General features: G+C 43.1%; 1 long non-coding RNA gene across 1 annotated transcript; it reads right to left on the reverse strand.

Annotated features, from left to right (window-relative positions):
• Nucleotides 1-416: 416 nt before the first annotated feature.
• Nucleotides 417-13,107, reverse strand: LOC142209060 (uncharacterized). Its single transcript, XR_012716929.1, has 4 exons — nucleotides 13,038-13,107; nucleotides 9,560-9,606; nucleotides 1,310-1,434; nucleotides 417-735 (listed from the first exon to the last, which is right to left on the reverse strand). It is a non-coding gene; the product is annotated as an uncharacterized LOC142209060 (long non-coding RNA).
• Nucleotides 13,108-13,194: the final 87 nt, after the last annotated feature.

Raw genomic sequence — 13,194 nt, forward strand, 5'->3', positions numbered from 1 at the left:
TGGCGCACTTTACCACGCGGTGTTCGATTCGATTCGAACATGGCGAACACCCTGATATCCGATCGAACATGAGTTCCATAGAACACTGTTCGCTCATCTCTAATAGTGACTGCTCATATAGGAGATGTATAGTGACTGGTCATATAGGAGATGTATAGTGACTGGTCATATAGGGGATGTATAGTGACTGGTCATATAGGGGATGTATAGTGACCGGTCATACACTGTGTAAACTCAGCCTAAGCAAAGACAATACCCAGGGAACTTATGGGTTAAATCACTAGAGCACCTCAATAAATTAGAAAATCATCCAAAAGTTATTATTTTTGTTAGTAATTGCATTGATACAGTGACACCCCCCCCCCCCCCCTATTATATTCTATTCTATTATAAAGATACATTGGGCATTTCTGATTATAACTTTTATTATTTGCACATTTCTTATTTTTTGCATATCTTTGGATACTTCTGCAGATTGTTCGATGTTCACTATCCAGTGTCCTAAGTACAATAGGTCAGACTGAAGAAGACCGACATCGCTCGGCAAGGCAAGTCTCCAGCCGTGTCTGGGTGCGGAGATCCTCCAGCGTCTTCAGGACGGGCGGCCGATGTCAGGGCCGCTTAGGAGTCATCTGAGCCCTCACTTGCGTGGCTGGTTTCCTTGAGGAGAATAGCATGGAGGAGATACCACCTGACAGCCGGGTCTTGGATTCATTGAGGTATTTGGGGGTTGTTCTAAAAGCAAAAAGTTATACAAAATAATCATTAAAACAAAGAACAAGCGATGATAGTCTAGAGCTCAGCCCGGGCGGGACGTGTGCATGTGACTGACCCTGGGAAGGAACGGAGGAATTTGTGCCTAAATTCCTGAATTTGTCCAAAGTGTCATCTACAAGATATCCCCATTAATAATCCTTCTATCGGCCTCGTTCCTCTGGATTTGCTTATGGCGGCTCCAATACAAACAAATGCCACAACATCCGTATACCAAGGGGCTAGAATAAGGCCGAGACAACGAGGCTGTGGTAACCTGTCCTGTAAGAGTCAGAGATCAGGAGATCGGCCCCCGGGGGTAACTACTGGCCCTCTCATCAGGTGGTCCCAGTGGTTGGGGGTATAACCGTTACCCTCCCCGTACAGGCATAGAATAGCGGGATTATAGTCACTGTACAGGGTGTTATCACTGGGGCATTAAATAGTTAATATGTATCAATGATTCTTCCGTATACGGGATGTGTTGTCGCCTCATATACAGGTCGTGGGGTCGGGATTTCATTAGATTAGTAAGTTTTCGTGGTCTCGTACTCACGTGGGGGGGGACAGTTTGCACCCGCCCGGGCCGCTGCGTCAATGATGCTTGTTACTCCCTTAAAGATCTCTCCTAATATTTGGGGGGCGTTGTTGTCTTGTGAGGCCATCTTTCTTTCTTTGTTACTAAAGAAATACAATTGGATCAATGGTTAGAACTGGCAGAATATCCGAGTGCAGAACATTGTCGGGGCTCATTGTCTAGGTGTCTATCATTATATACAGTCCTATGAAAAAGTTTGGGCCCCCCTATTAATCTTAATCATTTTTAGTTCTAAATATTTTGGTGTTTGAAATGAGGTTTATTGTACTAACAGAAAATGTGCAATATGCATTAAACCAAAATTTGACCGGTGCAAAAGTCTGGGCACCTCAACAGAAAAGTGACATTAATATTTAGTAGATCCTCCTTTTGCAAAGATAACAGCCTCTAGTCGCTTCCTGTAGCCTTTAATCAGTTCCTGGATCCTGGATAAAGGTATTTTGGACAAACAATTCAAGTTCAGTTAAGTTAGATGGTCGCCGAGCATGGACAGCCCGCTTCCAATCATCCCACAGATGTTCAATGATATTCAGGTCTGGGGACTGGGATGGCCATTCCAGAACATTGTAATTGTTCCTCTGCATGAATGCCTGAGGATTTGGAGCGGTGTTTTGGATCATTGTCTTGCTGAAATATCCATCCCCGGCGTAACTTCAACTTCATCACTGATTCTTGAACATTATTCTCAAGAATCTGCTGATACTGAGTGGAATCCATGCGACCCTCAACTTTAACAAGATTCCCGGTGCCGGCATTGGCCACACAGCCCCAAAGCATGATGGAACCTCCACCAAATCTTACAGTGGGTAGCATGTGTTTTTCTTGGAATGCTGTTTCTTTTTGGACGCCATGCATAACGCCTTTTTTTATAACCAAACAACTCAATTTTTGTTTCCAAAATGAAGCTGCCTTGTCCAAATGTGCTTTTTCATACCTCAGGCAACTCTATTTGTGGCGTACGTGCAGAAACGGCTTCTTTCTCATCACTCTCCCATACAGCTTCTATTTGTGCAAAATGCGCTGTATAGTTGACCGATGCACAGTGACACCATCTGCAGCAAGATGATGCTGCAGCTCTTTGGAGGTGTCTGTGGATTGTCCTTGACTCTTCTCACCATTCTTCTTCTCTGCCTTTCTGATATTTTTCTTGGCCTGCCACTTCTGGGCTTAACAAGAACTGTCCCTGTGGTCTTCCATTTCCTTACTATGTTCCTCACAGTGGAAACTGACAGGTTAAATCTCTGAGACAGCTTTTTGTATCCTTCCCCTGAACAACTATGTTGAACAATCTTTGTTTTCAGATCATTTGAGAGCGGGCTGTCCATGCTCGGCGACCATCAAACTTAACTGAACTTGAATTGTTTTGTAGAAAGAAATGGTCCAAAATACCTTCATCCAGGATCCAGGAACTGATTAAAGGCTACAGGAAGCGACTAGAGGCTGTTATCTCTGCAAAAGGAGGATGTACTAAATATTAATGTCACTTTTCTGTTGAGGTGCCCATACTTTTGCACCGGTCAAATTTTGGTTTAATGCATATTGCACATTTTCTGTTAGTACAATAAACCTCATTTCAATCCTGAAATATTACTGTGTCCATCAGTTATTAGATATATCAAACTGAAATGGCTGTTGCAAACACCAAAATATTTAGAACTAAAAATGATTAAGATTAATAGGGGTGCCCAAACTTTTTCATAGGACTGTATTATTGTATATGGTCATTGCTGTTATATTTTGGTCTATATAACTTGCTCCGTGCTCTGATAAGTAATTGGGGCCGTATTAGACAGAGGGGCCCGATGCTTGTTTACCCCCCTCCCCCCCCTTCAATATCCTCGAGCCAACTTCTCGCCCCCTGGTTTGTTAACAATACGGTTTCTGCACAATTTTTCCTGGGAAGTAAAAGGGAGATGTGACCAACTAGGACTGGCCCCGTCTGAACAAGGGTCGTCTCTGGTCAGTAGGACAGTCTAGTGCAGGCGTGTCAAACTCATTTCATCAAATGCCACATTGGCCTTATGGTCGTCTACAAAGGGCCGATGTCATATAAGAAGCTCTGCCGGTTAGTAGTCACATTTATAGCCCAGTGACGGCAACTATAAGGCTGATGAGAACATATTGTTAGTATATATAGATAATAGTGTCCTAATTCTCTCCCCCCATAGGTTACAGCGTCCTATTTGTACCCCCAGATAGATAAGATAATGATGTGTCTTTAGAGGCCCCAACACATAATATCACCCCAGTATATAATTTCCACACAGTATATGACCCCAACATGCAGAGACGCAACCTACTGCAATAACACAATAAGGAGCAACCAACTAAAAAACACTGCAGCCCCAGTTCATGCCACACGACATCTCAGCTGGTCACAGGCCCTATACCAGTTTTTGAGCTGTGTGCACTATCCTGTATTATACTCCAGAGCTGCGCTCACTATTCTGCTGGTACAGTCACTGTGTACATACATTACATTACTTATCCTGTATTATACTCCAGAGCTGCGCTCACTATTCTGCTGGTACAGTCACTGTGTACATACATTACATTACTTATCCTGTATTATACTCCAGAGCTGCGCTCACTATTCTGCTGGTGCAGTCACTGTGTACATACATTACATTACTTATCCTGTATTATACTCCAGAGCTGCGCTCACTATTCTGCTGGTACAGTCACTGTGTACATACATTACATTACTTATCCTGTATTATACTCCAGAGCTGCGCTCACTATTCTGCTGGTGCAGTCACTGTGTACATACATTACATCACTTATCCTGTATTATACCCCAGAGCAGCGCTCACTATTCTGCTGGTGCAGTCACTGTGTACATACATTACATTACTTATCCTGTATTATACTCCAGAGCTGCGCTCACTATTCTGCTGGTACAGTCACTGTGTACATACATTACATTACTTATCCTGTATTATACTCCAGAGCTGCGCTCACTATTCTACTGGTGCAGTCACTGTGTACATACATTACATTACTTATCCTGTATTATACTCCAGAGCTGCGCTCACTATTCTGCTGGTGCAGTCACTGTGTACATACATTACTTATCCTGTATTATACCCCGGAGCTGCGCTCACTATTCTGCTGGTACAGTCACTGTGTACATACATTACATTACTTATCCTGTATTATACTCCAGAGCTGCGCTCACTATTCTGCTGGTGCAGTCACTGTGTACATACATTACATCACTTATCCTGTATTATACCCCAGAGCAGCGCTCACTATTCTGCTGGTGCAGTCACTGTGTACATACATTACATTACTTATCCTGTATTATACTCCAGAGCTGCGCTCACTATTCTGCTGGTACAGTCACTGTGTACATACATTACATTACTTATCCTGTATTATACTCCAGAGCTGCGCTCACTATTCTACTGGTGCAGTCACTGTGTACATACATTACATTACTTATCCTGTATTATACTCCAGAGCTGCGCTCACTATTCTGCTGGTGCAGTCACTGTGTACATACATTACTTATCCTGTATTATACCCCGGAGCTGCGCTCACTATTCTGCTGGTACAGTCACTGTGTACATACATTACATTACTTATCCTGTATTATACTCCAGAGCAGCGCTCACTATTCTGCTGGTGTAGTCACTGTGTACATACATTACATTACTTATCCTGTATTATACTCCAGAGCTGCGCTCACTATTCTGCTGGTACAGTCACTGTGTACATACATTACATTACTTATCCTGTATTATACTCCAGAGCTGCGCTCACTATTCTGCTGGTACAGTCACTGTGTACATACATTACATTACTTATCCTGTATTATACTCCAGAGCTCCGCTCACTATTCTGCTGGTGCAGTCACTGTGTACATACATTACATTACTTATCCTGTATTATCCTCCAGAGCTGCGCTCACTATTCTGCTGGTACAGTCACTGTGTACATACATTACATTACTTATCCTGTATTATACTCCAGAGCTGCGCTCACTATTCTGCTGGTGCAGTCACTGTGTACATACATTACATTACTTATCCTGTATTATACTCCAGAGCTGCGCTCACTATTCTGCTGGTACAGTCACTGTGTACATACATTACATTACTTATCCTGTATTATACTCCAGAGCTGCGCTCACTATTCTGCTGGTGCAGTCACTGTGTACATACATTACATTACTTATCCTGTATTATACTCCAGAGCTGCTCTCACTATTCTGCTGGTGCAGTCACTGTGTACATACATTACATTACTTATCCTGTATTATACTCCAGAGCTGCGCTCACTATTCTGCTGGTGCAGTCACTGTGTACATACATTACATTACTTATCCTGTATTATACTCCAGAGCAGCGCTCACTATTCTGCTGGTACAGTCACTGTGTACATACATTACATTACTTATCCTGTATTATACTCCAGAGCTGCGCTCACTATTCTGCTGGTGTAGTCACTGTGTACATACATTACATTACTTATCCTGTATTATACTCCAGAGCTGCGCTCACTATTCTGCTGGTGCAGTCACTGTGTACATACATTACATTACTTATCCTGTACTATACTCCAGAGCAGCGCTCACTATTCTGCTGGTGCAGTCACTGTGTACATACATTACATTACTTATCCTGTATTATACTCCAGAGCTGCGCTCACTATTCTGCTGGTGCAGTCACTGTGTACATACATTACATTACTTATCCTGTATTATACTCCAGAGCTGCGCTCACTATTCTGCTGGTGCAGTCACTGTGTACATACATTACATTACTTATCCTGTATTATACTCCAGAGCTGCGCTCACTATTCTGCTGGTGCAGTCACTGTGTACATACATTACATTACTTATCCTGTATTATACTCCAGAGCAGCGCTCACTATTCTGCTGGTGCAGTCACTGTGTACATACATTACATTACTTATCCTGTATTATCCTCCAGAGCTGCGCTCACTATTCTGCTGGTGTAGTCACTGTGTACATACATTACATTACTTATCCTGTATTATACTCCAGAGCTGCGCTCACTATTCTGCTGGTGCAGCCACTGTGTACATACATTACATTACTTATCCTGTATTATACTCCAGAGCTGCGCTCACTATTCTGCTGGTACAGTCACTGTGTACATACATTACATTACTTATCCTGTATTATACTCCAGAGCTGCGCTCACTATTCTGCTGGTACAGTCACTGTGTACATACATTACATTACTTATCCTGTATTATACTCCAGAGCTGCGCTCACTATTCTGCTGGTGCAGTCACTGTGTACATACATTACATTACTTATCCTGTATTATACTCCAGAGCTGCGCTCACTATTCTGCTGGTGCAGTCACTGTGTACATACACTACATTACTTATCCTGTATTATACTCCAGAGCTGCGCTCACTATTCTGCTGGTACAGTCACTGTGTACATACATTACATTACTTATCCTGTATTATACTCCAGAGCAGCGCTCACTATTCTGCTGGTGTAGTCACTGTGTACATACATTACATTACTTATCCTGTATTATATTCCAGAGCTGCGCTCACTATTCTGCTGGTACAGTCACTGTGTACATACATTACATTACTTATCCTGTATTATACTCCAGAGCAGCGCTCACTATTCTGCTGGTGTAGTCACTGTGTACATAAATTACATTACTTATCCTGTATTATATTCCAGAGCTGCGCTCACTATTCTGCTGGTACAGTCACTGTGTACATACATTACATTACTTATCCTGTATTATACTCCAGAGCTGCGCTCACTATTCTGCTGGTGCAGTCACTGTGTACATACATTACATTACTTATCCTGTATTATCCTCCAGAGCTGCGCTCACTATTCTGCTGGTACAGTCACTGTGTACATACATTACATTACTTATCCTGTATTATACTCCAGAGCTGCGCTCACTATTCTGCTGGTACAGTCACTGTGTACATACATTACATTACTTACCCTGTATTATACTCCAGAGCTGCGCTCACTATTCTGCTGGTACAGTCACTGTGTACATACATTACATTACTTATCCTGTATTATACTCCAGAGCTGCGCTCACTATTCTGCTGGTACAGTCACTGTGTACATACATTACATTACTTATCCGGTATTATACCCCAGAGCTGCGCTCACTATTCTGCTGGTGCAGTCACTGTGTACATACAATATATTACTTATCCTGTATTATACTCCAGAGCTGCGCTCACTATTCTGCTGGTGTAGTCACTGTGTACATACATTACATTACTTATCCTGTATTATACTCCAGAGCTGCGCTCACTATTCTGCTGGTGCAGTCACTGTGTACATACATTACATTACTTATCCTGTATTATACTCTAGAGCTGCGCTCACTATTCTGCTGGTGCAGTCACTGTGTACATACATTACATTACTTATCCTGTATTATACTCCAGAGCTGCGCTCACTATTCTGCTGGTACAGTCACTGTGTACATACATTACATTACTTATCCTGTATTATACTCCAGAGCTGCGCTCACTATTCTGCTGGTACAGTCACTGTGTACATACATTACATTACTTATCCTGTATTATACTCTAGAGCTGCGCTCACTATTCTGCTGGTGCAGTCACTGTGTACATACATTACATTACTTATCCTGTATTATACTCCAGAGCTGCGCTCACTATTCTGCTGGTACAGTCACTGTGTACATACATTACATTACTTATCCTGTATTATACCCCAGAGCTGCGCTCACTATTCTGCTGGTGCAGTCACTATGTACATACATTACATTACTTATCCTGTATTATACTCCAGAGCTGCGCTCACTATTCTGCTGGTGCAGTCACTGTGTACATACATTACATTACTTATCCTGTATTATACTCCAGAGCTGCACTCACTATTCTGCTGGTGCAGTCACTGTATACATACATTACATTACTTATCCGGTATTATACTCCAGAGCTGCGCTCACTATTCTGCTGGTGCAGTCACTATGTACATACATTACATTACTTATCCTGTATTATACTCCAGAGCTGCGCTCACTATTCTGCTGGTACAGTCACTGTGTACATACATTACATTACTTATCCTGTATTATACTCCAGAGCTGCGCTCACTATTCTGCTGGTGCAGTCACTGTGTACATACATTACATTACTTATCCTGTATTATACTCCAGAGCTGCGCTCACTATTCTGCTGGTGCAGTCACTGTGTACATACATTACATTACTTATCCTGTATTATACTCCAGAGCTGCGCTCACTATTCTGCTGGTACAGTCACTGTGTACATACATTACATTACTTATCCTGTATTATACTCCAGAGCTGCGCTCACTATTCTGCTGGTACAGTCACTGTGTACATACATTACATTACTTATCCGGTATTATACCCCAGAGCTGCGCTCACTATTCTGCTGGTGCAGTCACTATGTACATACATTACATTACTTATCCTGTATTATACTCCAGAGCTGCGCTCACTATTCTGCTGGTGCAGTCACTGTGTACATACATTACATTACTTATCCTGTATTATACTCCAGAGCTGCACTCACTATTCTGCTGGTGCAGTCACTGTATACATACATTACATTACTTATCCGGTATTATACTCCAGAGCTGCGCTCACTATTCTGCTGGTGCAGTCACTATGTACATACATTACATTACTTATCCTGTATTATACTCCAGAGCTGCGCTCACTATTCTGCTGGTACAGTCACTGTGTACATACATTACATTACTTATCCTGTATTATACTCCAGAGCTGCGCTCACTATTCTGCTGGTGCAGTCACTGTGTACATACATTACATTACTTATCCTGTATTATACTCCAGAGCTGCGCTCACTATTCTGCTGGTACAGTCACTGTGTACATACATTACATTACTTATCCTGTATTATACTCCAGAGCTGCACTCACTATTCTGCTGGTGCAGTCACTGTGTACATACATTACATTACCTATCCTGTATTATACCCCAGAGCTGCGCTCACTATTCTGCTGGTGCAGTCACTGTGTACATACATTACATTACTTATCCTGTATTATACTCCAGAGCTGCGCTCACTATTCTGCTGGTGCAGTCACTGTGTACATACATTACATTACTTATCCTGTATTATACCCCAGAGCTGCGCTCACTATTCTGCTGGTACTGTGGTTTCCTGATATTCCCATACTACAAACCAATGACAGAATGCAGTAAAATTGGTCTTTACCTGTCAGCTCTTCTCTGCTCTGTGTCCGGGATCTTGTGATTTCACATCTAGAGATTATTTATACGGTGATAAGTGAAAGTGAATCCATTGAAGAGACTTGACCTCTGTGACCTCTATCAGGTGATGTCTGGCTGTATGTGAGTAATACGTCTAATTCTGACCTCTGCATCATTTACAGTAATTCGCTAGTTTTCTGCCAGCTCCATCTCTTATTGTCATCTGTCACTGATCTGATAGTTAATTATACAGCAGTAATAAAGCACACACAGGACAGTATACAGCAGTAATGAGCAGCACTCAGGACATTATACAGCAGTAATGAGCAGCACACAGGACAATATACAGCAGTAATGAGCAGCACACAGGACAGTATACAGCAGTAATGAGCAGCACACAGGACAATATACAGCAGTAATGAGCAGCACACAGGACAATATACAGCAGTAATGAGCAGCACACAGGACAATATACAGCAGTAATGAGCAGCACACAGGACAATATACAGCAGTAATGAGCAGCACATAGGACAGTATACAGCAGTAATGAGCAGCACACAGGACAGTATACAGCAGTAATGAGCAGCACACAGGACAATATACAGCAGTAATGAGCAGCACACAGGACAATATACAGCAGTAATGAGCAGCACACTGGACAGTATACAGCAGTAATGAGCAGCACACAGGACAATATACAGCAGTAATGAGCAGCACACAGGACAATATACAGCAGTAATGAGCAGCACATAGGACAGTATACAGCAGTAATGAGCAGCACACAGGACATTATACAGCAGTACTGAGCAGCACACAGGACAGTATACAGCAGTAATGAGCAGCACACAGAACATTATACAGCAGTACTGAGCAGCACACAGGACATTATACAGCAGTAATGAGCAGCACACAGGACAGTATACAGCAGTAATGAGCAGCACACAGGACAATATACAGCAGTAATGAGCAGCACATAGGACAATATACAGCAGTAATGAGCAGCACATAGGACAGTATACAGCAGTAATGAGCAGCACACAGGACAGTATACAGCAGTAATGAGCAGCACACAGGACAATATACAGCAGTAATGAGCAGCACACAGGACAATATACAGCAGTAATGAGCAGCACACTGGACAGTATACAGCAGTAATGAGCAGCACACAGGACAATATACAGCAGTAATGAGCAGCACATAGGACAGTATACAGCAGTAATGAGCAGCACACAGGACATTATACAGCAGTAATGAGCAGCACACAGGACATTATACAGCAGTAATGAGCAGCACACAGGACATTATACAGCAGTACTGAGCAGCACACAGGACAATATACAGCAGTAATGAGCAGCACACAGGACAGTATACAGCAGTAATGAGCAGCACACAGGACAATATACAGCAGTAATGAGCAGCACACAGGACAATATACAGCAGTAATGAGCAGCACATAGGACAGTATACAGCAGTAATGAGCAGCACACTGGACAGTATACAGCAGTAATGAGCAGCACACAGGACAATATACAGCAGTAATGAGCAGCACATAGGACAGTATACAGCAGTAATGAGCAGCACACTGGACAGTATACAGCAGTAATGAGCAGCACACAGGACAGTATACAGCAGTAATGAGCAGCACACAGGACAGTATACAGCAGTAGGGAGCAGCACACAGGACAATATACAGCAGTAATGAGCAGCACACAGGACAGTATACAGCAGTAATGAGCAGCACACAGGACAGTATACAGCAGTAATGAGCAGCACACAGGACAGTATACAGCAGTAGTGAGCAGCACACAGGACAGTATACAGCAGTAATGAGCAGCACACAGGACAGTATACAGCAGTAATGAGCAGCACACAGGACAGTATACAGCAGTAATGAGCAGCACATAGGACAGTATACAGCAGTAATGAGCAGCACATAGGACAGTATACAGCAGTAATGAGCAGCACATAGGACAGTATACAGCAGTAATGAGCAGCACACAGGACAGTATACAGCAGTAATGAGCAGCACACAGGACAGTATACAGCAGTAATGAGCAGCACATAGGACAGTATACAGCAGTAATGAGCAGCACATAGGACAGTATACAGCAGTAATGAGCAGCACATAGGACAGTATACAGCAGTAATGAGCAGCACACAGGACAGTATACAGCAGTAATGAGCAGCACACAGGACAGTATACAGCAGTAATGAGCAGCACATAGGACAGTATACAGCAGTAATGAGCAGCACATAGGACAGTATACAGCAGTAATGAGCAGCACATAGGACAGTATACAGCAGTAATGAGCAGCACACAGGACAGTATACAGCAGTAATGAGCAGCACATAGGACAGTATACAGGATGATGAGCAGTTTTTCTTGCTGGCTCGGGCTCTGCTCTTGGGCACTATCACGGTTGGTGTCCGCTTATAGCGCGGTGCAGGAAGTTTCTCCGTAATGTTCCTTAAATGTTGAAGGTGCTGTGGAAATGGTTAAAGTCTTCGGACTGTTCTTGTTGTCAGCGCTTCATTGTCAGGTGGTTGCTATAGAACAGAGAGTGTGGTCCATGTCACCCTATGGAGGGTTTATGTGTGTACTATAAGTATTATACACAGTATACAGTATATCTCAGCAGCACTCTATGGCACTACCTTTAGTCATTGTAGGGCAGAAGACTCGGACCTGGGAATGTTCTTCAGCAGAGAATTTTGTATATTGTGAGTTGTATTCGTGGCAAACACAGGCGAGGCCATTACTGGTAAATATATTCAGACCCCATATAGTCACGCTGGACCCCATACAGTCACCCCATAGAACCCGGAGCCTCCCGGTACAGCTGGGTGACTGGTCCTGTCTGTTACTCTATCACCCGGTGATGTTTGCAGATTGTCATTCTCTATAGTGTCCCGCTCCTATAGGGTTGTATCCAGGTGACATTATAGCGCTGCTCACTTATTGGGGTTTTCCGTGTAACATTCAGGTGTGAGATGAGACATAAATGTGCAGGTCACGGCCTTATCTGCAGAGGTGATGGGGGGCCCCGGGGTATTTGGGGCCCAATAATTTAGCTGTTCCTTATCTTAGACCTTCTTATTCTGTCTCTGTCCATAACTCTCAATAACAAAACTTAGCAATGAAAGTGAAAGTAGGAAAAAGGATTTCTCGCACCCGACGCAGATATCGGGGTCAGCCAAGGAATTCCCGGGCGACTGCCGAGCCTTGTCACCTGCTAAGGGATTCTATTCCTGCAGCCACGAGGTTATGTGTCAGCTGTTGTACAATGTGTCATGGACGCTGCTGACTGTTTCCTTCCCATAAACTCCCCTTTGTGTGTCCCGGGGATGTAGGATTGTGACCTCGGTCATTTATGTAGTAACTTTCCTGTGACACTTACTAAATATAATAGAAACAAATGTGATAAATCCACTAAATAGAAGTGTCAGTAAGCAGAGCTTGTGCCTCTATTCAGTGACCTCACCTTCCAATCTCAGCTGTCACCTCTTATCTCTGTGGAAGTCGCCTTCTTACCCCCCTACATTATGGATAGTCACTCGCTGTGATCACAGGTCTCGCAGTCCCTGACATCATTCAGGGGTCAGGAGAGGAGCCCAGTTTTCGGTATAGGAGCAGTCACC

This window comes from Leptodactylus fuscus, chromosome 6 (genome assembly GCF_031893055.1).
Source record: "Leptodactylus fuscus isolate aLepFus1 chromosome 6, aLepFus1.hap2, whole genome shotgun sequence".
NCBI lineage: Eukaryota > Metazoa > Chordata > Amphibia > Anura > Leptodactylidae > Leptodactylus > Leptodactylus fuscus.